The sequence below is a fragment of the Pezoporus occidentalis genome, unplaced genomic scaffold (assembly GCF_034315485.1).
Source record: "Pezoporus occidentalis ecotype Australia unplaced genomic scaffold, CSIRO_AGI_Poc_V1 ctg20, whole genome shotgun sequence".
In the NCBI taxonomy this organism is placed as follows: Eukaryota; Metazoa; Chordata; class Aves; order Psittaciformes; family Psittacidae; genus Pezoporus; species Pezoporus occidentalis.
In genome coordinates this window covers 7390239-7417774 of record NW_026913856.1, presented here as the reverse complement: position 1 = coordinate 7417774, position 27536 = coordinate 7390239, and the positions used below count along the sequence as shown (strand labels likewise).

At 40.3% G+C, this 27536-nt stretch overlaps 1 long non-coding RNA gene across 1 annotated transcript; it reads right to left on the bottom strand.

Moving 5' to 3' along the window:
* LOC134163488 (uncharacterized) lies at positions 1–27536 on the bottom strand. Its single transcript, XR_009964749.1, has 3 exons — positions 27403–27536; positions 11910–12006; positions 1–1783 (listed from the first exon to the last, which is right to left on the bottom strand). It is a non-coding gene; the product is annotated as an uncharacterized LOC134163488 (long non-coding RNA).

Genomic DNA, 27536 nt, shown 5'->3' with positions numbered 1-27536 from the left:
TTTCTTTCTTTCTTTCTTTCTTTCTTTCTTTCTTTCTTTCTTTCTTTCTTTCTTTCTCTTTCTTTCTTTCTTTCTTTCTTTCTTTCTTTCTTTCTTTCTTTCTTTCTTTCTTTCTTTCTTTCTTTCTTTCTTTCTTTCTTTCTTTCTTTCTTTCTTTCTTTCTTTCTTTCTTTCTTTCTTTCTTTCTTTCTTTCTTTCTTTCTTTCTTTCTTTCTTTCTTTCTTTATTTTCTTTCTTTCTTCTTTCTTTCTTTCTTTCTTTCTTTCTTTCTTTCTTTCTTTCTTTCTTTCTTTCTTTCTTTCTTTCTTTCTTTCTTTCTTTCTTTCTTTCTTTCTTTCTTTCTTTCTTTCTTTCTTTCTTTCTTTCTTTCTTTCTTTCTTTCTTTCTTTCTTTCTTTCTTTCTTTTTCTTTCTTTCTTTCTTTTTCTTTCTTGACTTTTAAACCATTTAGATTGCATATATATGAATGAATTCAGAGCAAATGAAAGTAAAAAGACTGTTAACACTGGCCTTGGTACAGCCAGGCTTTCTGCAAACTTCTCCCTGTCAACATACCTCAGGTCTAGCTTGCAGTAAACCTTGTTTCTCTAGTCCAGGATTTATCTAGCAAAGAGCTGCTGATGGTACCAAATCATGTGGTCAGTTTTTGTAATGAGGACTAATGAGACCACCATACTTATTTGGCCTCCCAACTAGAGCCTGAACTGGAGCCAGCATCCCTAGAGATTCAAACCTGGTGTCTTAATCCCCTGCAAAAGTCCTCCTGCCTCCCCACTATGCCATCTGAATTCATACCCATGAATCCAGGCTGGTTTTTTTTGTGCTAGGCAGAGGTGTGTTTACATGGCCACCCATCTATTGCAGGATATTGTTTTTCCAGCGGAGAATATATCAGATATTTCCAATGAAGATTTTTTTCCTGTTTTTTTTTTTATTATTATCATAAAAAATAAAAAAGGAAAGAATATGTATAGTAAAGTAAGAAAAGCAGAGAAAATTAAGAATTTTAAGATGAAGCTGATGCTGATAATTGCTCCACTACATGATGGCCCTGCCATGGTTGATGCACAGATCCTAGTCAAAAATCTTACATTACATACAACATTTTCCAAAATTCCTTGTATGTGTCTCAATTTCACACTTTTACATGCATATGCCATGTGAAGACAAAGCAAGAGAATCCTCAAAAGGGATAATTAAAATAATTACAATTAACATTGGTGTACAATCTTATTTTCTGAAAATATATCATAAACACTAAGGGACAGATTCATAGGTGCAGCATCAGGAAATCAACAGCATAAAGAAGCAATTCAATTGTATAAATCTTCCAGAATCACTGCTTTCTTGTACCTGGTCTGTATCTGTGTTATTTATGGACACTCCAAGATCTGCCATTAACTCTGTTTTCAGTTTTTAAAATCTTTTGATAAAAGGAAGAAGCAAAATCACAGTTATCTAAACAATAGTTCCCATTGTTGTTAGGCTACCAAAGACTGTGTGAAAGAAAAGTCAAGGGCTGCAGAAAGGTCATTACCAAGAAGCACTTCAGCACCATCAATCCTGCTGTATCAGTCCTCCCAAGCTGATAAGACCCTCTTTAGAACCTTAGGTCAAGTTCTTCTTACTGTGGTATCTTCAGGCGGTCACTGACATGCTTCTGTTCTTCATGTCTGTCTGTAGGGTTGTTTTTCTCTCCTATTTTTTTCTTTTACTTTAGTAAGTCTAAAGACAGGAGAATGTGGCCTCATTGGCTGTGCTTTCCTCCATGAAGAATGAATCTTCTACCAAGAAACACCAAGGGCAACTTTTTAATATGAACGTGCAACACGCATATTTGTACTTGAATGTTTATTCTACTTTTATCAGCAATACATGTGTCTGGTTTTGGTACATACAGAAAATATGAAATTATCTCCTGACCACTTTCCTCCATGAATGGCACCATTATTCTTTTAAAAACTTTATTCACACATAAAACCACACTGGTACAAATGTGTGCTTGGGAACTAGAGCAAAAGGTACCCAAGACTGCAGCACTTAATTTTTCTTCTTGTTTACTTATTTCTCCAGCTATTTATGGGGTCATGCAACCCACGATCATAGAATCATAGAATCAGGTAGGTTGGAAAAGACCTTTAAAATCAGCAAGTCTAACCATTACCCCAGGACTGCCAAGACCACCACATGATAAAAATGTCAGTAATATGGGTTCTGCAATAGGTCATTCCACCTACTCTTTGTCGTTCTGAGCTCAATAAAAACCTGTCATACTAATGAATAACTCTTTGGATTCCCATTACAACAATATCTGTTTACCTTATTGCTTCTACACAGGTATTTGCCTGATGAGAGAGATGAAATGACCCTACTTCACAAGTGGAGAACTGGGAGAGTAGAAGCTAACAGAAAGGCAGCTTAACTCAAATATATATTTGTAAATGAACTACCAAAATACAACATAAATACTACTGCTTGTGAAAGCACAACCTAATGTAATCTGGGGACATTCCAGCTGGGCACTAGAGGGCAATTTTTCACTGTGAGAACTATCAGCCACTGAAATAATCACCCCAGGGAAGCAATGGGCTCCCCAGCACCGGATACTTTTAAGATTCAGCTGGACAGGGTGCTGGGACATCTTGTCTACACTGTGCTTTTGCCAGGAAAGGTTGGACCAGATGACCCTTGAGGTCTCTTCCAACCTGGTGTTCTATGACTCTCTGATTCTCCTCCGTCTTATCCAACATGCCATTTCAAGAACTATTCCATATGGTTTAGAGGTTGGTGTGCAGGGAGGGATAAGTGGTATGAATGAAGGCTCAGAATCTTGTTCATGAGCCCAGCTGTCTTCAAAATTAATTTTGATTACTCTCTGTTTTTGTTTTCTCTTTAAAAACAGCACTGAAAGGAGAAGGCAAGGTTTTGATCAACTTCACATAATAGAGGAGCAATGCAGGTTTGACTTACATTGGGAAAAGTTATGTTTAGTGAAGTAAAATATTCATAAGAGACTTTGCATTTCTCAGAGCTGCTTAAATAGCTCAGAAAACCCATCTGATTAGGCATTTTGCTAATAAAAGATTACTGTTTGTTTAAATAGCTTTTAAATGTCAAATCAAGAATTTATGAATTCAGAATTGAACGTAAATAAATAGTTGGCTGAGTACTTGGAACAAATTCTTTTTTATTGTGCAATTAATATTGCTGAGATTGCTATTTAAAATGTGAATGAATTTGTCTTTCTGGTTTGCATATTATTGGTAGCGATGGTGAGGACAGAACTGAAAACACTTGCTGAGATGTAATTTTGGCAGAGGGTGAAAGCTGGGATGCAAGAGGCTGGTTGAACACCCTGTGCCCTTGGAACCAGTCTTACTGCACTGAAAAGCACTCTATTCTTCCAGCAGACATGACCATCGGTCCAATTTCATCCTGCTTATTCAGCTAGGAAATATGTAGCTCAGGTGGGACTGACTGTGATCTAATTCTTCTGAGAGTCTTGCGAAACTATTGCCAAAAGAAGCAACAAGAGGCATTATTACCATTAAGAGCTGGTAAATCCTTTGTTGGTTGTACAGTGATTATCTTCTTGAGTAAACATACAAAACAGGTGGATGCTTCCTTCAAGGTCACTTTTTGACAACACTCAGACACATACCTGAGGCTTAAAGGTATGTTCAATCATTTGCAGTTAAACATGTGCTTAAATAATCTTCTGCCTGAAGATCGCTTGCTGAATTGGAGGTCAAAAAAGGTCAGGCTGCTCTTCTAGTGTGGTTCTGGAGAAACAGAGACAGATTATGCAGGAAATTAATTGATAACTATTTCATAAGATGTAGTCAGGATTGCAACTGATATAAATCAGCATTGCTCAATTGCTTTTGGGGATGGATGAGTTGGCTCAGTCTTTCAACTAGTTTATCCACCAGGGATAATTAAGAATAAAATGGCAAAGCTGTTGGGACTCTCATGTGTGAACATGCAGTTGCTTTAGATTATGCCTTTTTATGTTATAACACATTTGCAAAATAAGGTTTAGAACAAGTACAGTCTTTCACATTTTCATTGTATTATCTACATAGAGATTTGTCTCCACCAGATGTAATTTCGAAAGTGGAGGAGGGTTTCATGGTTATTGGTTACATCAGACAAATCCACTTGAGAAACAGTTTGTGAACTTCAGAGTTTGGCACAGATTTGGAAAATTTCATATTCCTTTGGCAGAGGAAGCTGATTAGAAATGCTCAGTGATCAGATTTTCAAAGACGTTGAACCTCTACAGCTCTTCACGTTTCCATAGCTGTGCTCCAGGGTTTAACATGGTCGAGAATCTGTTCGTTATCATCTATGTGTTTCTTTTATGATTCCCTTGGTAAAAATGAGTCTCTGTAAAATGCATCTTCCAGAGAAGAAAGTCTGTCCAACTTTGCCTGTGCCCTTTAGCAGTACACACATCTTAAATCCATCCTCATTCCAGCCTACACCTACTGCCAGCCCCAAAATTCACAGCCTCTACCAGTCAGAAACTTACAGGTCTGTCTACACTTTTGTTTATGGAGCTGTTTTTTGAGCATGAATTTTTATGAGAAAAATTAAAAATTTGTGCTGTGAGCTTAATTTTTTTGCCCTGTGGACAAGACATTGACATGCACTGAGCTTTAGCTTTAAAGAGGACTTTAATCCAAATGCCTGCCTCTATCGTTATGAAACATGTAGGAAGTTAGTATTTTAGGATACTTCAGCTCGTTGATCAAATTTGACAGATGGATACACAGATACAACGCACAAAATGATTGCACAAGCCTTAAATCCCTAAGGAGACCAGCTAAAAAACACTTTGAAAGGAACAGACTCACTTACAAGCAGTTGTATAATTGAAGGTGGGATTTCAGATGGACTGTGTAGTTTTGGCTTCAGCCAGGAGTGGTTTGCCTGTATATATGAATGCCAAAATAGACTTTAAAAAGGTGTGAAATGGAAAAATCAGAGCTTTCAGTAGTATATAATTAGGCTAGAAGAGATAATTATACATATCTAATCGGCCTGCTCAGTATGCTACATGCTCTATTTGTCTGGGGCATATGTTTTGAAAAAATACGCCCAATCATACTTGCAAATATCCACTGATAACTTTGACTTTTTGTATTTAATTTTTTTTTTATTTTTCATCATAATAATTTCTTTCTTTTCTATTATGTCTTGATTATAAATATGGCATTCTGGCGATAGGTGACAGAACCATTCTGGGCCAGATGTGTTGGCTGCCTATGAAGGGCTTGGCCATAGGATGTTAGTGGTTTAGAGTAACAGGAAACCTGAGGAATATCATAAATCAAGCTTTTCTGACTAGGTTTTTGTACAGAGTATAACAAAATGTATTGAATAACTTAAGTATGTGTGAGCCTCCTGCCTACCAAATTACTGGGGTCTGCCAGTGGAAAGCACACTAATTTGATGTTGGCCTCAAACAGAAAATTGTTAAACGAAAATTAGTTTTCAGCATTTAAACAAAAAATCAACATAGAGTTCAGTGTTAACAGGAGCCTAAGGATTTAACTAACTGTAATGAAAATAAAGAGAGACAAAATTCTTGACTTTCTAAGCCCTAGTATTGAGAAAAGATTTCTACTTCTGGATCTCAACACAGCATGAGGGATGAAGAATGTACCAAAGGGTGGGTTTTCTTTCTTTTCTCTCCACTGTCACACATTTCATAAGGTCATAGGTTGACATTTTGTACTTTTCCATGCTTCTATTGACTTTTATTAAGAATAACAGAAGGTTCTGGGCCAAAGTTATCTAATCAATGACAGGGTTTTTAAATATTAAGCCTTCTGCATGTAAGGACATCAAAAGCGGCTCAGCTCAAAAGTCCTCTCACCTGGTCTGCTGGCTCTGCCCTGGACAGTGCAGGACACATAAGGAGAAGTATGAGAACCACATCTGAGCTATTCCCCATCTGGGAGTTGTTTCCAACCCTGGCTGATGTAAGCAATTGCATTTCAGTGATGCCCTCGGAGATAAACTTGTCTATGGCAGTGCAGCTCCCGGTCTAACCAGCTGAAATTAGTTATTGCTAATTGATTCACCTATGGCTTTAATTAAAAGATTATCTATTCTCATTATGCAATTAAAGGTCCTAAAAGGCTGTCTGTCTTTCTCCCAGCTCTTCTCTACTCTACTTACTTACATAAAGGAAGTGCAAGAAGGTGACTGCTTTCTTTTTTCACCTCTTAACAGTTTGGTTTTTTGGGAAGCACTAATTCTAAACTTCCTTCAGTCTCCTCCTTTTGACCATTTTGTGGAGACAGTCATGACATACTGATGTCCTCTTGTTCCATGAAGTATGGATCCTGCATCAGTGCCTCAGCATCTACACCTTCTCAGATGCCCGTCTTCCTTTTCAGGAACCACTGCAAAGTCACTTTTAGACTTATTAAGTTAATAGACATACAGTGCATTGGTCCAAGTTTTACCATTTCCTCCATAATGGAGATGGGCTTTGGTCAGTCTGACGCACTCTGTTTCCTTCCCTTTCTCCATGGTGTCGATATATGTTATACATGTACATGGACCTCCTCCTATACCAGCTTCTTACGGCTGTGAGAGCAGTTAATACGTTAAATGTTAGAGAGAGCTCCTACTTGAAATGTACCCACAAGCCTTAGTCCTGGGCCATATTTCTTATACTTCTTTTTAAATTCATATATTGGTTTCTGGCAGAGATACAGGGAGCGAGTGTGGCGTGCAGCATGCAGCGTTTACCAGACTGTGTAGCTTGGCAGCAGAAAATAATATCTCTAGAGTTCAAAACCTGTCAGGATGCTCTCTCGAAATTGCTCTACATTTAAGACGTGTAATACTAAAATGTCACTTTCGGAGCCCGAACCAGAGTACCTTCAGCTTTCTGATTGGCAGAAAACTGACTCCTAAGCTACAGGGAATTTCTACTACAGCTGTAAACTTTCAAAAGTACTTTGCTCCTGCAAAAAGCTATAGAGTGTGCTTTAAATTAACAATATGCCCTCTTCATACCGCATCACTAGGAAGAACACGCTTTCAACTTCAGCATGAAAAGCTGGTGGTTTGATTTCTAATAGTTTTTCATCCCCCACAGAGCAGGTTAAGCGGTCTAGCTCTGTTTCTACCTGTCACACAAAAAGGACGATAATCTAGACGTTTCGGGAAGAGGAAGAGGTGGTACGGATGCTTGTGCATATGCTTGGATCCTGTTCTCTTAGCACTCCATGCAGGGCAGATTTAACCTCCTTGTATGCATCACAGAAGACTAGATTGTGGTCCTATTCCACCCTGGGACCTCAGAGAAAGCCAAGTCTCTAGCTAATATGTTTATGTGACATTCTAAGCTTGGCTCTCCTCTGTCCTTGTGGGCCAAATCCTAATATGACCCAGCGCTCTCGCACATCAACTGGAGTTTTGCCTGAATAAAGTATAATTTAAAACCAAGCAATGCCTCCAGGTTTCAGGCCAGTGATTCCATGTCACAAAACCTCTTTGTATTATGAGAAGGTATATCAGCTCCAGCCCACTGCAGGAGGGTTGTTTCTTGGGGTTTTTGTTTGGTGTTGGGGCCTTTTGCTTGTTTTGTTTCTAAATGATTATTCAAAATCTTAAATAGAAGCACGCAGGTCTTCTCTTCCTACTCCTGGGGCTATACCCTTCCCTGAAGAAACCTACACTCAGTAAGGCCTGAATGCTTCCTGAACCAGTCACCTCCAGGGGATCAGAGCTGGTTGGCACCCTGCCTTATTGCACTCAATAGAAACATGTCTCTTGAGGTTGTCAGGGGCTGTGTCAGGTTCTGTTTACTTATAAACAAACCCAAGCTTTTATTCCAGTCTTATTCTCTCTCTGCACTCCATTCAAACCCAAGGAATGACTAATGGTTTTATATGAACTATCCTGACAAGCAACATAGAAAGAGCTAAACAGTCTTGGAAAAGGAGATGACAGCTCTCCAGCAGAAGAAAGACTACTGGAAAATGGGCAGGCTCAGGGAAAAGCCTCAAGCATGGGTTCTCAGTGTTTTGTATGCCTTGGGTAGGCTCCATGGTGCCCACACTTCTACAGCCAGTTTCTGGCTCTATACCTTATGATTCCTAGTGTTGAGGCCAGGGCTGCTGTGGGACATTTGGGTTGTCCTTTGCAGGGAACTGTAAGGAAACTTGCTGGGGGACTCTCTGCCCCTTGCACGATGCATCAATCCCAATCCAAAGTAGCAGAGACCCCAAGCTTGAACCCGTTGGCTAGATGAGCTGGTTTTGGTTGTAAGGGGTAACAGCTTCAGATGGCATAATCTCTGGATGAACCATGGGTCTGTAAGCCAGGAAACATTGTGCGCATGGAGATATCACTGACATCTTGGATGTAGTCTGGCTATATGTCCTCTCTGTGGGGAGATGTGCCCCCTTGCATGGGGGTCTGCTTCCCTTGAGGTTGGATGGGGCAAAGCTTTGCCAGTTTTTGAGCTCTCTTGCCAGCAACATTTGAAATAATTATGGGCCCAATGAAGACAAGAAACCAGCTAAATTAATCTTTGATGTCAATCTCTCATACATATATTTTGGAGGTGCCGTTGAGTCTCTAATCACAGTGCTTTAATTGTGCCTTTTGCTTTTAAAACACATTACAGCCAAATGACTGAGTAATCATCACAATCCCATGAATGAACCGGATAAGTAAGATTGTGCATGGAGAAACTGAGAGAGGAAGAGAGACCACACAGCAAGTAGTGCGAGCCTTGGGATTAGAAATTGGGATTTCTTTTTCTCTGTGCACAATCCGTAAGGCCAAGCTACCCTGTACGATCTCACGAAAGAAGTATATTTTCCATCTGCAAGGAGCTCCAAACAGTATCAGCTAAGTGCAAATTAGGATGATCATTAGCCACTTTCTGAATGAGACTGCTGCCAGAAAGCCTGTGTGTATGTTTGAGGAAGAATTCCTAATGTCTGTGTGTCTGGAGGAGTATAAATTCCTCTGTTCCCCTTCAGTAGCCTAATTAGATTTTACTCTGTTTATTAGAAGAGTTCAGTTGCTAGCTTAACATGAAATAAAATCTGCATGATTAAGAAGTCATGAACAGTAAAGCTTACAGTATGTTGTTAGAAATTTTCCTGTCATATCAGCAACGAAGAAATCCTCCAGTGTTAAATAAAGTGTGTTTAGATCCAAGAGCTATGATCAAAACAGTGTCAAAGATGGAGGGAGGGTGGGAAAAGAGTACAATACCATACAAAGGGTGCCTGAAATAAGGGAATTACTGGAAAAGTTGCATTTTTGACCACTTAGCAGACTAGAGAAACATCCTTCTTTATGGATCTTCACCATAAAACAAGGATAAGAAAGATGTTCTTCCATGTGAATGTATGTTCTTCTGCTCTCCTTACCACCTTCTGTAGACACAGCAGTATATCATGAGCCAAGTGTCATAAGAAGGTGGAGTAATATAAAGATCTAAGTTTATTTGAACATCCTCAATAGCTGTCCAAATCTACACCCTTCAGGGGTTTATGGCTTTAGTGATATGAAATAGCTCCCACAAGTAACTATACCCATTAGATATTGAAGTGATGCCTGGTCTTGACCTTGGAATAAAAATCCACTGAAGGCAACAAAATGTTTGGGGTTAGGATCAGATCCTTGGATGAAGAATGCATGATAAACAGCTAACAACCACTAGGATTTCTGATGTGCGGAGTTTTCTTCCCAGTTTCCAGATGTGCGGCGGCACTGAAACCCAAGCATGCATCCCTCAAAACCTCCATGTAATATTTTAGGTCCTGAAGGCTGGGTTACCAGAAGATAGATAAGCTGTTTCCACTGACTTTGTTGGGAACAGCTGGCAGTGTGTCACACGCAAAGTCATTAGCAACCTGCAATAAGGAATTTTCCAAATGGACTTTGAGTTGATGACCCCAAAATCCTACCCAAAAAATGACTCCATATTCACTTACCTGTGGAAAGAAAAATATGGACTGTTTCTTTGTTCTCTTAATAATGTGAGAAAGCAGCCCTTAATTGCAAGGTAAGTTATTCTTCTAGAGGACCTTCATTACAAAGAGCAGCTGTGTCTAAAGTAGGTTCACACCAATGCTGGGCTGCACCCACAACCTCTGAGTCCAGGCTAGCGCACTGGTAGTGGTAATCTGGTCTATAGCCACAGGCATGATGAAGTCCTACTTCTTGTACATCATTTAGAAAAACATTAGGATTTAGAGTCTGGGTGCGAATCTGAGGACAAGTTAGGAAGCCTGGTGTAGAAAGTAAGTTCTGGAGCCTGAAAGGGAAAAGAGCAAGACTAGAGGAGCCAGTTAGGAGTCAAGGGATGGAGACTTGAAACCTAAAGCCTTCCCCAAAAAAGCAAAGGGATTTGTGTAACCCAAGGGACTAAAAGTACATTTTGGCCCACGATCTGGTTTTCCTCAGCACGTGCCCAGCCACAAGAGTCCATGTGGTTCTTCTGTTTTCCCAAGTCTTTTGAAATATAGATGCAAGAGTCTCGAATCTCTGCACTTCCCCGCATTCCTCAAGATATTGGCCCACCAAGCAGTTGTAATTCAGGATACCACCATACACCCACGTGCAAGATTCCTTAACAACTATGCACATTTTTAGTCTCAAATATTTTAGAATTGTTTTCACTGTGCCTGAGCTGTAATTGGCTCAGCTTCCCAAGCGCTGGATCATCTAACTAGAGTGATTTTTGACTCAGAGCCCAGGCACCATATCAAAACATTTATCAATTAATCATAAAATGTAACTAACATTGTTGTCCACCCAAGAAAAACTGTCACTTACAGACTCATGTATGTTATTCCTTATGAAAGAGCTGCTATATAGAAGTTGATTTCCTGCACAGACCAGGTGGAAAATCTGCTAAAGGCAGAGGTCAAATCTAGTTTAATTTTATACCCTTTGTTAAGAATGTTCTCCCTCTCTCTCTCTAAAAAAAAAACCCAACCTAAGAAAAAAAAAAGCACTCCTGTGTTTCTTTCCAAGTTTTCTAAAGTTAATTCATGTGGAAGAAAAAAAGATTAGGATAAAATTTCAAATATTAAATTCAAATGCAGGATTAATGAGTTTTATTTCAAAGCCCCAGAGGTTGTCTGGAATTTAGGACATTTTTTTAGTAGCAGACATGAGACATAGCCAGATGCAGTCGTGTTTTGGACCAGCTCAGCACAAATTTAGCACCTTGAAGGAGAAACTTTATGTCTGTTTTGTAAAGCAAACATTTCAACTTTTCCAAAATCCGTTGTCCAGAAGATATTACTGCTGCATTGGATGAAAGAATGGATTTGAAATAATGCTGATGTGTTGCTCTAGTGCTTAATAATTGCCACCCAGATCACCATCACTGTAGGTGATGTAGGTCCTCTGCCTCATGCAACACAAACGTGTGATTATTGGGGTTTTTTAATAGTGTAAAGCAATCCAGATAAAAAAAAAAAAAAAAAAAGAATAAAACCTTTTCCTGAAGCCAAATTCAAGATAGTCCTTGCAACACTCTGCAGGAAAGATCTTTTTGCAAGTTGGTTTCTTAAAGACCAGCAGGGAATAGCTTGGCAGAGGTACAAACACGACTCTTCTCACGCCCTTACGGATAGCATGGCAAACCCATGGATGATGAGCTACTTCACTTCACACCCAGTCCCTGAGGCAAAGGAGGTGTAGGTGAAACCAGTCTCTTCATTAAGAGATATTTTTTTATCCTCAAAAAAATTATCATTATTCAACTTGCTTCTAAACAGGCTTGCACCAAAGAAGCATTAAATAACAATTGTGTTTCAGGTCAACACTGTTATCTTGTTCAACCAAGAAAGAGAACTTCTCTTTTCAGTCAAGGTTACACTTTACTGATGACTCAGGAAAGGCCAGTACTACCTGCAAAGCACAGCCTGCAGATCCAGAGAAGGATATCTGGACCACAGCATCTTTTGGACAGCCAGAAGAGTTTAGCATTAGCCTGACTGTGCTTTGCCTGGAATCAAAGTATAGAATCCCGATTGAGCTCAATAGAAGAAGGAGACAGCCAACATCGAATTTAATGCTTTGTACATCAGCATTGAAACTTCATGGGAAAGGACCAAAACTTTGCAGTGAACACCTTCAAACATTGGAATCTTGTATTGAAAGATTCCAATTATAGTGAGAAGAAAACACTGGCGTTTCAGTTTCAGATTCTGGCTTTTCTTCAAATTGACATACCACAGTCTGTAAATAGAACCAAAACTGAAAAATCATTCTGTTTAAATTCCTTCATTGCTTTAGAAGTCCACCTCATCTATAGAGAATCAATGTAATTAGCTGTAATACAAACAGGTAATTAGGATCTGGTGACAGGCAAGCTTTGATAAACTATTCCATTTATAAAAGCACACACTTTTTTTTTTCTGATGTCTTTTTGAGCTGGAAAACCTACAGAAACAGATTTTCTTTTCTCTCCCTTACTTTCCCCAGTACAGAACAAAAATAGTCCATGGAAATAGCCTTGTCTCACTGTATGCCTGTTTATGGTCCCTGTCAAAATCAATAAATGTGATGGCACACAAAAATATTATGCAAAGCAACAAAGGTACGTAAAGCTCTTAAAAAGTTTTGTTGGAATTGCAACTAAATTTTGTGGTCAACCACAATTTTATCCCATTCAATTGCTCAGAATCGCATCCCAGCTCTAACCCTTTTAAACAGTGATGGAAGTTTGGATTTGAAGCTTCACTTTCAAATCGGTTTATTTCATCGATCTGATTTTGGTCAGGATGAGAGAAGATGGGTGCATTTGTCAGGAATTTTAGATTAAAACTACCTTGAGCTATTCTGAATGTGATGCTGAGCCATCACCAAAGGAAGGGAAAGCTGTACAAGGCAATGGCATCTGCACTCACTTCAACCAGATTTCACCCACATGAAGATAATGCCCTTTTTTGGACTTTCTCATCTCTGAACTCCAACCCTGATGTTTTAAGCTGAAAAATTAACTGAAAATCAAAAATTTCCCCAAAATTTGGTGAAGACTTGGTGTCTTGCCTAATTTAACAGGGAAAGCTTTGCTGTGTGGTACCAGTGGCACAAGCCTATGTTTCACTTTGGGTACACCAAGAAATATTTTATTCTTAAACACTGTTTTGCTCATATATAATCAATATCAATACTGTACAGTTTGACCCAAAACACTCATGTGCAAAAGTCCCCCTACAGATAAATCACTGTAACTTATTGTCCAGGGGCATCTAAATTGGAGACTCAGCTAAGGGACATGCTATCCAAAGGGAAACGGCAATAGCTGGAACATATCCGATGCTCTAACAGGATGTGAACCCTACACAACATCTTCCTTTCTGAGAATATATACTCTTAGCACAATAAAAATATTGGGCTCTGCTCCCACCTGGAGTGTGTGAGTGCCTCATGAGGCTGCTTAGCTGAATAGATCTGATGGCTTTCCATTCTTGGCCTGGACTTCAGTATGAGATATTCCCACGGTCAGATGCTCATTTACACAGTGAACAAAGAGTGGAGCACCCCAGTGACCAGAAATTAGACATATGTGAGCCAAATCTTGGACTAGGTGGAAGCCTGCTCGGTGACCATTTGCTCCACACCTGACTCAGGGCTTGGGGATTTCGTACATGATGCCCTGAGGTTTTATGGGTACTCTATCCATCATTGCGTTGAGAAGAAAAAAAAAAAAAAGAGAAAAAAAACAGCAAAAAGAGTAAAATGAAGATTTTTATGGGCCTAGGAGGAGCTAACCTGGAAATATCATTGGCACAAATAGAGCTGTTCAGCAGACAATAGCACTCTGGTATTGCCGAAGCTTTGTTTACTCAAACGTGGCCATCCTCATTGTGTAGCCCCTGTTCTGGTCCCCAGCCTGGTGAGTGTCCCCACCACCCTGTGGCTGGTGGAACACAATCACCACTGATTGCCATGCTGACAGCTTTATTGCCTCCCTGACCTTGCTATTTTTAAAGAAATAGGTTATCTCGGTGATGTAAACAGGTCTTCCTCATGCAGTTATGTCAACCCCACTGCAGGGAGCTAGAGCCTTTGGTCTGCACTCACTTGTACTGTCAAGTCAGCTGTTTCAGGTGCTGGGAGCTTATGGCATTGGTTTTACCAAAAGCTGCCTAAGCAATTTTGTTTTCCCAAATTACTCAGAACATGCAGCTTTAGATCTCTTCTCCGAGTCTAGTTAACCTAAATTGCTAGAAAGGGTTAAACTACCCAGATTCTGAGAACCAATGCTTAAAAGCACATCAGTGCAACCTGGCTGGGACATGAGGGAGAGATCCTTACATGAGATGCTGGATTGAGCAGGGAGCAGTTAAACGTGTACTCTCGTTGCAAGTGAGAAAATGCAAGTACAAGTTTTAGTGGCTAAATGATTCTTTGGTATAAGAGCAGTAAGTAGGTAAATGACAACTATGGCATTGTGAAAAATGGCATTGCCCTCTTGCTTTGAAAGGTGCTCATTGCAAAACAAGAGGAGGCAGCATGGACGGACCCTTAGCTAGGGAAAATAAAATATTTCAGCTGAGTGTTAGAAATTTACTAAAAACTTAGTGTCTAGATTATCTTTTCTAAGGGAGAGATGGACATAGTTATGGAAAATGTTAAAAGTTCGGGTTAAATTAAAAAAGGACTTGATGATTTCATAACAGATTTTTCCAAGATTCTCTGTCTATAAACAATATGCTTAGAATGATAATGAGTAAAACGGAAAATGTCAGAGTCTCTCTCCAATTCTAAAATTCCTACCTCCAGTCTTTATTCCCTAAGCAAAGAAGAGCCCACAGCAAAGGTTAAACCAGCTCTGTCATGACGTCTTTCTTCAGCTCACAGTAAACAGAACATCTTTTTCACTATTAGCTGGAGTGAAGAAAACTAAAAAATAGAGCTAATGCAGTCCAAACATGGCCAGAGGTACCCAAGCTGTTCCAGATCGTTTCACCAGCCTCTGTTCTTGTTGATCCCAGTGTCAAGTAGGTTGTGAGACCCTATCACAAAACTGCCTGAAACACTTCGTTGGTGTCTCTAAGCCTGCAGGCAAACTTGGAGGGGCATACATTAAAGGAAGTGGTGTCCTTTCCTTCACAATTGCTATTGCTTAGCCCTTAGGAATGGAAAGACAGGCTTAATGGTCACTAAACACCTCCATTCCCTTGAGGGGTGATGGAGAAAGGTGCATCTGAGGCCTCCAGGGAGTAGCCATTGGGTGTAAACTGCACAGTGACACAGTTCCCATAACGTCATAGCAGGAAGAGGTGAGTTGGTTGGAGTGAAAATGCAATGCAGTTGCTCACCAGTCACCCTGTTATTTTGGAGGACTTCAGATAAGCAAATTGAAAATGATGTCATGGCTCCCATAGGACTCTGCAATACTTTGCCAATTGTCCAGCCAGAGTACAGCTCTTATTAGTATGATATAACACAGTAGTTGGGAACTCAATAGAAAAAACAAAGTTGGAATTTCATAAAAACCCAATAGCTTTTAACTCATTGCCCTTAACACACAGAGCTACTGTAAGTGAGCGCCTTAACATGAAAACTCTGAAGACTAAAGAATGAAAGTAAAGGCAATCAGCAGATTACTAAATACCAATGGGAAATTTAGAGCTATAGAGCAAAATCCCAGAGCATTAAAGGATTTACCACTTGGCATTGACGAGAAGCAAATCTTTGGGTTTCCAATTCTGCCCTTAATTAGTAACTTAGGTTTATTTTGTCAAAACTTAGTCACAAAAGATAACACACCCTGAAAGAAAATAGAAAGCAATGCAATAAACTCATAAAATCTTATTAAAAATAAGATAAAAAAAGAATAGATTCAAATGGAAAATCAATTTCCAGCACTTCCATTTCCTTTTGTTTTCTTGTCTACCCACCCATACTCAGCTCTTTTCTAATAACATTCAGCTCTTTGCTAGAGAGTTTACGGAGGGTGGTAACAAAGATAGCATTTTAAACTGAAAAGGGAGGCTCCCTTTTAGAAAGGACATTTTAGGAGTGTTCTTGCTCCTTCACAGCTTGGGTTTTGAAAGCCTGCTGTCTCCCTGCCCAGTTCCCAGGGCCCCTCAGTGGAAGTAGAACCAAAAAGGGATGATCTGTGCCTCAATGTGGCTCTCAGCCCTGTGAAAAACAGCTGTGTCAAATGGAGTATTTTTTACATAGATGCTTTGGAACAGGGGAAAGATAAGGTTAATGAAGAGATCCCTAGCTTGCTTATCTCATGTCCTGATCTGCCGCTACCAGTGATGTGCTCCCAGGAGATGGAGAATCAGGAGCACCCTGGTTTGCCAGCCACAGCTTGGCTGGTCTGGAGCGTGCCCAGCTGCCAAGGCGCACCAGGGATTTGGTGTCTGATTTGCTGAACTGTGATACAGACTCATGCTGTAGCATTTCCAGCACAGCTTTTGCTGTGGCTTCAAGTAAAGCTGTGAAATATAAGCAGCTTGCTCCAGAACAGGAAAAGAAAAAGAGCCTGTAAGTTAAATCTGAAGAAATACATAATAAAGAGCCCAGTCTCAAACAAACCACATGCTTCAGTGAGAAAGAAGCTGAAATGCCATCTTCCTGCTCTTAATCACTCTCTGATTTCCGGCCTTCCCCAGTGAACCCAAGGATACATTTGGTCCCTGTAAACATTTATTACAGAGAGGTCTGCACGAGTTTCCTGGGCTGAGATCAAAAAGCGATGCCCGGGCATGATGGGGTAATGAAAGAGTGGTATGCTAGTGAGGCCAAGACAGGGAAAGTAGACCCATTTAAGGGGAAAGACTTTAGGAAGTATCCCTGTCTGTGTAGATGTGGGCTCAGTGTGTGCCTCGGGTACCAAGACCTCAGCAAGACATGTGAGGTGCAGGTTTCTTTGTCTTCCCTGGTCATAGGAAAGCAGGACATAGGACTGGAAGGGAATACAGGAATCATTCAATACACAGTCTTCTATGGCAGGTGCTGAGTGAAATAATTCCCACCATAAAATCACTAAACTCCTATTAAAAAAGGAAAGAATTTAAATTATTTGCACTGTCTTTCCCTACTGCAGTTGCTTCAGCGCCTCATTTCAACATCTTCTACTGATTTCTACCCACTTAGGGAGATGGTTAGGAAAGCTGATAGAGACATGAGGGAATCTTAAATGAAAGGATTAAATACTTTCAGTACAAAAGCCAAGGTCAGCAGGCTATGTCCAAGAGTTATAATACTCATAACAGGTTTATATGTGTAACAACATAACCTCTTGATTTATCTGTTTAGATTGGGATGCATCATGCTGAATGCCAGTAGGGTCACTTCTGTGCTAAGCCCAGTAGATAAAAGATTATCTCCTGCAGGAACCATGACTCCAAGGTCCAGATCCACAAATCTGTCCCTCCAGCAGCACAGTTACATGTTGCTTCATTGTCAGGGCTTCAAGTCAAATCCAGCCCCAGCATCAAATAGGTCCTCTAAGCTTATGAATCAACTAATGAATAAAACCTCATTGGGTACAGCCAACTCCAGAAGTTTCAAAACTGGTATTTAGGGCTGAGAAACAGTTCTATGACCTTAAAAAATAGTTAAAAAAAAGCTCCTTTGAATTAATTTTGTCTTGTAGTTTCCATTCCTTTGGCTTGAAAACTGGGCACTAGATGCACATTGTCAAAGTTTTCATTACAAGCGACAAGAATTAGAGATATGAATCTGAAAATGAACGCTAAGTATAGTCATACGACTGCAGGAGCTGACACCTTTAAGATAAATAGTCAAATACCATGAAAAGTCAAACCAGAAGCAAGCTCCCTTTCAACTAGTTCATGAAAAAAAATAGGAAAACAAAATCAAACCAAACCAAAACACAGACAAACACGCAACCCCCCCACAACTTGTTTAATGAATCATTTAACAAGCGGTGATATTTCAGTTTATGGTTATTCACTGGATCCTTACTCTCGTGGTGAATTGTGGTGTATTCGTTTCAAGGCATTGATGGATATCTGCCCATCTGACTTAGCAGTCCTCTTTATCCCAGTGCTTAAGAAGCTCACAGTCTTTAATGTATCTTGTTTTTTGTGACACCTCTGTTATCACTCGGAGGAAGACCGCAGCAGGGGAATGTGATGGGGGAGTGTGGCAGAGCCATGAACTGGGACTGTATCTCCCATCTTACTGGGTGCCCTGTGCTAGATCAGAGAGAACAGAGAAAGCAACTCCCTCCCTTGCTTTTTTAATTTGCTAAAATAACAGCTCCATATTCCCAGGGGCAAATGTCAGGAATAATTGCATGCAAATTACACCAAAGTCTTGCCAACCTACCCGTTGCCACCCAAGGGCTCCTGAAGAGTTAATATTGAGGGCTTGCTGGAGTTCAGTTAATTTACAACTGGAGACCTTTATCATCTCACACTGACATTGAGAGCTCACATTTCGCACTTAATTACTTGTTCAGCAATCACGCCTGGAAGAGATAGATGTGTTTCTGTGTTTAGCCCATGCAGCTGTGAATTGTTTATTTACTTATCGTCAGGCCGGGAATGGCTGTAATTTAAAGGTTCAGATCTCTGCTACCCTGAGCAGCGCAGGTCTTCCTTTAAACACTTCCATATTGCCGTGGTGGAATTTTGCTGGAGATGCCCGCCTTCTCCTCCTGTTCCCAGTAATGGGCCAGCAGGTGTTCCTGGTTATCGGTGACTGTGATTATTTACGCTAAACAACTGCTGCCAAGTTCACAATCATAACGAAGGACCTATGGAGATAAGTTTTGGAAGGTAAAAAGCAGGCCAAAGGGATGAAATGAGATGAACTCAGCTTCTGGGGAATGACTCGATCCCTATCTCGGCCCTGGAGTAGCTGAATCACGGCAGCTTCAAACAGTGGCTCATGGCAATTCATAGGCCAAATGGTGTAATTACAATTTAAGCTGTCAAATGGTGACCAGATGGCTTTATCTTTCACACCAGAGGCCTAAGAAGTCGGTAGGTGTGACCTTTCCACATACCAATCCACCTGCACAGCATATGAGGTCTGCAAAAGCACACATTCCCAGCACACCCGGCTGTGTGTGCTGACGCTCATCCTTGGCTTAGATACCATTTGAGCAGAGCTTTGTAAAATCAAGCGCACCAGTTTTCACAGGGCTCCCAGGTTGCAATACCCTTAAATGCCAAGACACAGCCACCAGCCGCATCACTGGGTTACTTCACCACACATGGATGCTGAGGGCTACTGGAATATAAAGAAGGGGAAATGGTCCTCGCTATTCTCTTGGGGCTCTATTATCTCCCACATATGAAGGATAGCTAGATAACAAAACATGTCTCATAAGGAAAACTGGTGAAAAATCCCTTCCAAGAGGAACATTTGATAACCAGCCTAGGGATATCCTCATTAACCTTATCTTTCCCCTGTCCCAAAGCATCTATATAGAAAATACTCCATTTGACACAGTTTTTTATAGAGCTGGAAGACATGCTGAGGCACACATCATGCATTTTTGGTCCTACTTCCAGTGAGGGGCCCCCCTCCTCATGTCCAAGAGGACAGGCTTCACCAGCCTGTGTGTAGGCAGAGCTGCAATGCAAGAATGCTGTATTGCAGCTGTCTTTGTAGTGTGTGTGATGGAGGAGAGGTTGGTGGTGAAAGGCTGGGCACACCACCTAAAAAAGATAGTTCCAGGCAAAGCCCAGTCCAATTTCCCAGCAGAGACCAGCTCCTGAGGTTAGGTGCTTCGGAGAAGGTACTTCAGGACCTGTCCCATGGCAGAGACAGCTCCCTTCAAGCCTCCAGGAAAACCCAGCCTGGTCCTGCACCGACCAGACCCTGCAGGAAAGCGCACAGCTTTGCAGCAGGTCTCATATTAGAGCAGTATTAAAATGAAGGACTTTGGGTTAGATATTAACCCCAGAGAATTATGCCTCTGGGCAGATGGAAGAGCTGACATATACCATCTGCAGCAGAGTTTCTGCCTTAAGACTTGCAGAAGCCAACTGTTTTCGATTTCAAGAAAAGGCTTTCCTGTCCCGCGCTCCTATGAGAAACACACATTTCTCCCAGTCCCAAGGTTATTTCTATCTCCCAGATGAGGAGAAGGTGATGAGGGCTGACAGGGAACATGGCAAGGAAGGCTAACGCAAAGAGGTAGTGTTTCCTAATACTTTTTTCCATTATCCTCAGCGCTGCTGCTGTAACAAGTTACTGATCTCTGAAGAAGGAACATCATGTAAGTTGTTTAAAAAGGATATGCAACAAACTCTTTGGTTTTGAAGAAGTGTAAGAGATATTATTGGGCATGCACAACACAGAAGATTCCAGGGTGATCTGAATTTTCTGAGAAACAGATGAACAATTTTTGTGTCATTTCAGTAAAGCCAAAGAAAGAAGAAAAGAACCTAGACAGGTATAACTGAATTACACAAAATCCTGGAATTTGATCAGAGATAAAGTCACCACTAATTCTCTTTTAAAAACAAAAACAAGAAAGTCACAAAAAAAAAAAAAAAAAGAAATGAAATTAAAACGTCAGAAGAACACAGTGAACAGCTTGATTGAACATTCAGGTTTTGGGTGCGTTCACAGTTGCGTTGGCAGCGCATCCATGTACACACTGAAGTAAAAACACCTCAAAATGGAAAAAAACCCCAACCTCCTAAACAGCAACTTTTACAAAGGACTGAAAGGAACAGCTCAGAAATGCTACAGGATTTACAAAAGAGCATTGCAAAGGCAGAAACGACTACAAGCAAAATCTGAGCCAGTAACAGTCCTTTATGTTCAGGTATGCTGGCGATGAGAAGAGCTCTGTGGGTTGAGTTGGTGCGGGTGGCATGACAGAGTCGGACCCAGGGTGACCACCACAAAGACCTACTGACATAGAAAATGAAAAGAAATACTTGTTTCTTTCAGTATTTTGCTATTTTTCCTCATTTTTAATTTTCTGCTTCTGCTGGCTCTGGTCTGATTCTTAGCAGCAGCACGGGTGCTTGGGGTCGCAGCCTCAGCTTAGGCAAATGGGGCTTTTCAGTGAACTATGAAAGCTTAACTCATATGAATCTTGCCATGATTTAACAGATCCAAAATGACAGGAGGCCATTTGCTATATATAAGCTTCCCAGGCCACCATAGGAATTATTGCTGAGCTGCAAGTAACCTTTGAGTACAGAGATTAAAAGCAATGGCTGCAAAAAGCCACTTTGAAGGCAAGCGTAGAGGAGAAAGGGAGAGCATCCCTTCTGCTGGCTCCCCAGCACTGCCTCTTTGGATGGGCTTTTCCTACACTTCATGGGAAGCAAAAATGCTCACCAGGAGGCTAAGGGTATCTGAAGAGGCAAGGTGGGATGGGAAGGATGTGCCCAGGGTCCTGCAGGGGTGAAAGACGTGCCAGGGTCCTTTAGGGTGCTCTAGGATGCTGTCTCAGACCTAAAAACAGGGAGAAAAGGAGGACCCACATTGGTGTGCCCCAACCCACACGGCACTAGTTATTGCAATTCAATGGCTGTGTAATATTGTCCTCAAGTGTATTTCTCACACAGGCCATTTGTAGTGGAGCACTGGAGAAGACGTACTTCTGCAGGCAATACCTCTTCAGCCCTGGAACCTGAAGGGCAGAGGGGGGATCATGTACTCTGACAGTTGCTCTTCACCACCCCACATTTCAAAGAGATTTTATCTGCCCAGCATAGAAGATTTCCCAAACTGTTTATATTAAGAACAGCTTTTGATGCCAGCAATGAATATTACTGTATTACTGAAAGGAATCAAAAGCTAAAGTGCCTGCGTGTACAGTTAATCTATCCAAACACAAAATGTTTCTTAAAAAATTACGGCACTATTTTTATAACAAACCTCAGCCAAACTTAAAACTGAATAAATATAATATGTTCTTTTTAAAAAAAATTATTTTTTTTAATCATGGGCAAAAATACTTTCATTGCTTTCATTCATCAGCTAATACCTCACCCCCTGCCCCATAATCGAGCCCGGAGCTTTGCCTTTGACGGGATTTCTGCTTCAGAGGCATTCGGATTGAAACACCTCCTGAGGCCGGTGGGAAGGCTGATGTGAGCACATTAAGTTAGCATCATGGCCAGTCTGTGGTTTCTATCTGTTTTTCAAAAAAAACCATGAATAAGACAAGAAAATGCCTCAAAAAAACCAGTGGTGATGGGAAAGGCAGCCACCCTAGAGCCCTGATCCACCAAGAGCCTAAATAAAGGCAGAACCATATGTATTTTTATAGGATTATGCAAGGGCATCTATTTCTACTGGCATGTTGTTAAGGCAAGAACACAAAGTTGTGTCTTCATGTTCTTGAAAAACTGGCCTGTATAGTCATTACCACAATGTAATTTTCATTAGGGTTGCTTATAGCAGTTTGGCCCTCCCATTTTAATTTTCTTAATGTATTATTATTACCACTATTTTAAGTAGAAGGACTGTGCAAGAACTTTTCCTGGAGTTTTTAGTTTTTATTTAGACTTGCATCATTGCCCAAGACCACAATTTGAATCTGTCAAGCCTCATCCCACAATCTTTTACTCCCCTAAACGCTGCTTATATTTGATTCTGTCCTGAGAAGGAGTCTAACCAAACAATTTTCAGCATGCAAGTACCCTAAAATGTAGTTAAACATTACTAGAGGAGACGGCACTGGGTGATGAATAGGCAAGCAGGGTAACCTGACCCCTGAGAGCTTACACATCCCCTTTTTGTTTGTTTGTTTGTTCTGCTGAACTTTCCAGGAGTTTCAGCTGCAGGAAAACCCTGGGCCTTATTGTGCTAGAAAAAGTCATGAAAATGCTTTAATTCCTATCACCACTTTGATCATTTGTGCATGTATTTTCTGACAAGAGATTATTCTAGCTGCAAGCTGTCATAGAGAAAATACATTCAAGTTTCTTCCATCTGATTTTCTTCCATGAAAGAGAAATTGTGTTTGGGTGTCGTGCCGTTCCCCCTGCTTTTGCTCACTGCTTATCCTGCCTCTCTGATAAAGGTCAAAAGCAGGTAATATATGTTGAAATTTCCACAGAGCAGGGTAAGCTCTGAGGTTGTTGACTTTGATATCAGTTTTCTTCCACCTGGAGGGGGGGGAAATCACTCCAGCTTCACATTGATTTTTCATGGAAATTCACCAATTTCTCCTAGTTTAAGAACTGGTCTCTGATTTCTTCCTGATTATCATATCCCACTGCCCCTCACATGAAGTACTGCTTTGTTTCAGGTCAGGGTGATGATATCATTGTTACTGCACTGAGCACGGGGCAAAAACCTCAATTTTCTAGAATACTGGTGCTGAATGACAGAGGTTACTTCAGGAAAAAGACAAAACACCAACCCCTAACAAACACACCTTAATAAGAAGGGAAAATAATGAAAGGCAAAGTTGCATAAAGCTTGAAATGGGAATGCAATGTGCCTGTGCCTTCGTGCAGAAGGTGCTAATAAGCTTGGGGTTGCAGAATTAACCACTGTCAGGACTTTAAATACTCCTTTTACAAATCACCCTTTCCTCTGCCTGTGCTGTTCTGTTTGAGCTTTCTCTTTCTTCCCTAGCTTCAGCCCTTCTGCTTTTAGCTGCAAACTAATACAAGAGAACAAAACTTGTTTGCATTCCTGCAACTTTGGATAACACAACATGAAGTGATGGAATGAGCCACATAATTTTATGGTCCCCCCGACACTGCAAGGGGCAAAAATAGCTTTTAAACAAACAAATTTGTGGTCGTCAACATGCTTAATTATTGCAGAATTGGATTAGGATGGTTCCATTGGGCTCCCAAGAGTTAAAGTCACTTTTCTTCAGGTATATTGATGTAGGTGTTGGTATTAATTCACCCTTTTGGGCTCTTGCAGATGCTATGGTGAAAGTATTTAAAACTTATGCCTTAAAATGTTTCTGGGACATGAACTCTTAATTTATTATTGTGGGAGTCTAGAAATCTAAAGGAATTAATTAAAATCTTATTAATTATCATTTACTCACATATTCAAGTAGAAGTGTTGATATGTGATCATTACATTTAAGAAAAAAAAAAAGAAGAAAAAAAGGCTTTGAAAACTTCAGTTGTAAAAATAGGTAGAATATTCACTCCCATGAGAGGACAGGAAAGCAGTTGGGTTATTAAAAGAAATCCAACAAACCAGACTAAACCAGCTAATTAAACCAGAGAAAGAAAGCTACAGTAAAAAGAAGAAAAAAGTGTGTATGTGGGGGGGGAAATGTGCTGTAAGAAAATTTCATAGAAATTTTCTAGAAAATTTATTTCTAGATAAAACAAATGATTTAAAATCTACTTATCCAATAGTATGAGAAAATATTTCATCATAAGATAGACATAATTTTTATAGATATTTCATCAAGCTAACATTTCTAAGACTGTTTACCAGTCACAACTTTGACAAATACACAATTCACCCTTTGTGAATGTTTTAAACCCAATCAAGCGAAGTCTATCTTTAAATACTGATGAAAATACAGATTTAATTCTTTAGAGCATTTTTCCCAAATGAATATAAATGTGAAGTTTGCCCTTTAAATTAAATGACAGCAAGAAGTCAGGGGAAAATAAAACAAAACAAACAGTTTGAGACTGATTCATCTCTTGCTAACCTCATTATAAATAAGAGACTGGCTCTAATTTAGGTAATAAGATTTCACCAGTGTAAATTGAATTAGACTAATTATTTTATGATTAAAATGATCCCTATCTTTGCAAACAAAATAAAGGGTTTGTTTTTAACAATTGCAGGATTTTTCAAATTGAAAAAAAAAAGAAAATTGGCATGAGATGTAAAAGCATAACTCCCACAAACAGAGTGTTACTGTGAGAAGAAAAAATATTTTTCTTAATTGGTTTATATTTAAATCTTTATTTTCAGAATTTTAATTAATTTCTAAAATGCCCTGTATAATCTCTCACATCAAAACCAATTTGGGCTATATATATTAAAAAAGTGTTTATTTCTTATTGTCATCATTCCTTTGCACAGCACAGAACATATCCACAGTTTGCAAGTGTGTAAAATTAATTTGCCAACGTGTGCAACTATCCCAAAAGATAAGGGCTGAATTATCAGGTGTTTGAACCTTTAGAAAACAGGAAAGGGTCGTGTTTAATCTGTTATACATGATGTTTGTTATGTTTTTTAAGTGCTCTGTAGTAACCAATTATTTTTATAATGCCTCTAATTGCATAAAAAGCAGATATGATATGCACGGTTCAGGGCAAGAAAGTATTGATTTTCATTCTTGATACAGAAACTCACCCGATAAACTTATTAAGCTGTGCGTTGATGAAGCAAATTGTACTATAAGTACATAACAAGTGCTGAAAAGATAAATACGCTTTCAATTGCAACGCAAATACACGTCCCTGCAGCAGTAGTTGACCAGTACATGCAGCCGCTTCTCCCTGCACGGCCAAACTAGCAATGCCACCTAACGGGGAGCCAGCACCTCGCACAACATGAGCAGTCATTTGCCTTGATAGCAATCTTCGCTTTGCTTTAACAGCTTTGAAAAAAAGCTTTACAAAGCAATAGTTTCAGTGGAAGAATAACATAATGCTGTAGCAAAGGCTGGACAAATATTTTGATGGTCTTGCTAGATGTCAACACTTGAAATGAGTAGCGTTGTCTCAACCCATCCCTGTCTCATGGGCAGGCAGATACACGTGGCCCCTAAAGTACAAGTCTTGGTTTTTTATGGGGTGCACAGCTTATATTTATTATCTTCATCGAAATACCCCATTCCTGTTAGGCAAAAACCTTGTAGATGTGACCTGGTTGCAAAGCAATAGTACACTTGGATGCACTAATGAAAATACACATGGATGCACTAATCCCTGCTCTCTGACGCATGGTCATGACACGCTTTCATCTTCCCCGTCACTCTCCCCTCCACGCTCCATCTCACGCATCCCAACATGCACAGGCACAAGCATACACGGCTGCTCACACATGTCCGTTTGCAACCAGATGCACAGACAAGAACTGAGGGGTGCAGAGACAGAGGATAAATATGGCCTTGTCTTAAGATGGTCTTTGCACATTGTATCTGCTTTCTGCAGCATTAGAATGATGTGTGCATGCACCTCCCCAGGGATGCTTTTATGTATATACCCATTGGCAGGCATGCATCACCAACACATGCATGGTTACCTATACACCCATATACGTATATAGGGGTGAATTTTGTTGTGTTTTCAGTGCTGCAGCAAATGAAGTTTGACCAGCTTTTGGGAGTGACTCCCAAACCAGGTCCTAATTTGAAGATGATTTAAGATTTCCACCCTAGTTAAATACCCTTGGATGTAAGACTATTAGAAAGCAGTTTGGATTTTGCTCTCCCCTTTCCTCACTGTAGCTGAACAAAGCACCGTTCTCTCTGACTCGTCTGTATTTTCCTTTACAATGTACCCAGGATTTTCCCCTAATTTATTTCTGTAGGGCTTGATCCAAAGCTCCCGCTGATTTCAGGAGGTTTGGGATAGGGCCCTGCTCTTCTTCAGCTCTTGACCTGTTGCAGCCAGTCTGAAGTCAGTGCTAATTTGAATGATAAACATCAGGCCACACACATAAAAAATAGTTTAAAGGAAGGCTTTTTGGGGAAAAATTTCTATAATATTTTAATAGAATGTGTTCTGCGTATTGCCAAGGTTTGCATCCCACACACTGCTATTTCAAGCATATTTTAGTATGTTAAAGTTAGGGATAAAAGTCAACTATAAGGTACAGTTTTATGTTAAAGTTAGGGATAAAAGTCAACTATAAGGCACAGTTTTAAAAGCAGCAGGATTAAATGCAGCAGTTAGAGACAGTGGAGCTGAAAAAAAAACCCAATAACTGTGCAAAGAGTAATTTTGCTGACCAAAAAAAAAAAAAAAGGAGAGAAAAGAAATCGAAATAATAGCAAAATTAACTCAAACGAGCCCAACAACAGAAAACCCGAGGCAAATAAAAGAGAGCGGAACAGATTTACGTGTTTGCTTTTCTTTCTGCACTTGGATCTCTTGTCGTAGCCGCAAGGACTGCAAGGATAGAACACGGAATGGGAAATAAAAGGAAAAGAGGGGGGAACAAAGTTTGTTGTTTTGTTTTGTTTTGTTTTGTTTGTTTTTTTTTGCCTTTTGTTTGTTTGTTTGTTTTGTTCTTTAAAAGGGTCAATTTAAGGCAAAGGACGCAAAAGGGAAGGCTGCAGCCCGGGACAGCCCCGCTCAGAGCAGCGCTGCCGCTTCCCCTTGCCCAGGCTCGGTCCCAGGAGCAGGAGAGATTTTGCTAGGCAGAAAGCTGGGAGCGAGGAAGGGGATGGCGCAAATCACGGGCTCGGAGGGGAGGAAGAGGAAGAGGAGGAGGGTTTGGGGACGGGGAGAGGGAAGAGAAAAGGTCCAGTACATACAGCTCGATGAGTCCACCAGCCCCCAGCCTCCGCTTGTCTCCCTCTCTCTGCCTCTTAAGTCAAAAAGGAAATGCGGTTCTCTCTCTCTTTTTTTTTTTTTTGCAGAATCAGAAAACGAACCGTCAGGAAGTTGG